A 2074-nucleotide genomic window follows, 5' to 3' on the forward strand; every position below is an offset into this window, starting at 1 on the left:
TAGACTCAGTAAACAGTGGTCTTTCCTCATTTCCCACTATATTAAAAGTCAAAGGCAAACGGCCCGAAAAAAGCGCATTCTCGGCGGCCGAGGTAGAACCGTAGGTGAGGGCGGTGGTCGTGACGATCCCAAGCCGAAAACGGCACTTCTCGGCCGGACACGTGAGAACCGAAGAAGACAGTGGGTCGCTGCGTGAGTCCAGCTCTGCATGAGTCTCTTCCGTGTGCTCTTGCTTACTTCAAAAATACTGCACGCACTTTGAAAATGAGAGCGCCACTGCCACCCACGGAGTGGATGTGCAAGTACACTTTATTCTAGTACGGCAAAAAAAATTTAAAAAAATAAAAGCATGTTCCCCGAGGTCACTCGCGCCCCCCCTGGCATCGCTCTGCGCCCCCCTGGGGGGGCGCGCCCCACCATTTGAGAAGTACTGATTTAGGAAAAGAAGTAATTAAACAAGTGGCAGTTTAGAGCGCAAGTATTAATAAATAACTTGAGGGAGTGTAGATGTAGAATAATTATATTTAACCTTAAAAAATAAATTTTAAAAAATGAACAAAAAGTATGTAAATTATGAAAAAGGGATAAAATCATATTTCGGTTAAATTGTGTACAGCAGTGGGGCTCTTTCAGGGCCTTCTATGCTCTCAGAAGGACTAAAAAAAAATTCCAGACCAGAAATATTGCACATTTAAACAAGTCGTAACAATAAATATTTCATTCCATTTAATCAGTACATCATCACATTCCCTCTGATCTGTCATCTATTATCAAGTTCACAACAGCAACTCAAACATCAGAATCGTCGACCTCTAACAAGACCTGTGTAAGGACTTCACAAATAGGAGGAAAGGAAAGGATAGGTGTGTTGGTTTGGAGACTGCGACCCATTATGATTGTTTTCGGGACTTTTTGGATAAAAACATCTCCGGATCTCAAGGGCGTAGGTTTGCATAGAGACGGTGGGGACATAACACTACCAACTTTTCAGGATGCTCAAATTATCCCCACCAACTTTTAGGCAACCTTATTTGCATTATACAGTGACTTCATTATATAGGTAATTTAGATTGTCTTCCCATATGTTGTAAGGATAGAATTGACCCTACCATGATTACGTGAATTATGTTCATTAAGTTCATTAAGTTCAGACTTACATTTACCCCTTTGTCACTTGCTGAATGTGCCAGTCCATTTTTTCCTCTCAAGCGCATGTTTGATTGGCAGATGACTTGCCCCCCCCCACACACACACATGCGCACTAACAGCCCCGACAGAAATACAACATGTCGCCTCCTCCTCCCCCTTCAAAGAGGATGGATATTAGAAGTTTTTTTCAGCCAGCAACAGCCACTGTAAGTAATGTAAAAATACATCAATGTTGTGGAGGCGGGGAACACAACGCTAATTTTGCTACTGAAAGTCCAACCTGCATCAGAGTTAGCATACAATTAAACTGTGTGACTTTGCTAACCTACAAAACTTGAGTAGGAAGCTGCTTAGAGAGAAGTGTCCTCCTGTATGTATTTTCTACGGCTAACGTTAATTAAACTGTGAGAAATGTAGTGAACTGGAAATTACCCCCTTGTCCCCTATTTTCATTTTAATTTTATTTATGTGGTCTTAAAGCAGCCCAAAGGAGCATTCATGTTTTGTAGAGTTTTGCTGTGCTTTTGGACAAAAGCAGTAGTGTTTTACCTAAAGGAAGGCTCCATTTTTATTTATTATTATTATTATTATTTTTTTTTTTGTTATTCCCTGACTAAGAAGTTTGTTCAGTTATATTTAATTTCTTGATTTAGACCGAAAATGCTGAGCGGTCTTAAGACAAATGTTTAAGTTTTGAATTCCTAGTTAGTTAAGCTTGTCCATTAGTTAAGAGATAATTAATGAAGGAATCTGACCTTTTAGCCAGATTGCCGGAATCACGCCAGCCGAACCGCTGGAACCGCGCTAGCGCAATTCCAATGACCCGGGCTGGCGGAATTCCGGCCAAAAGGCCAAACTCTGCACGTTCACCTTAGTCTTAATCCTTTGTACTGACTCCATTTTAAAAGCTGGACAAAGGCTTCGA

The sequence above is a fragment of the Corythoichthys intestinalis genome, chromosome 4 (assembly GCF_030265065.1).
Source record: "Corythoichthys intestinalis isolate RoL2023-P3 chromosome 4, ASM3026506v1, whole genome shotgun sequence".
In the NCBI taxonomy this organism is placed as follows: Eukaryota; Metazoa; Chordata; class Actinopteri; order Syngnathiformes; family Syngnathidae; genus Corythoichthys; species Corythoichthys intestinalis.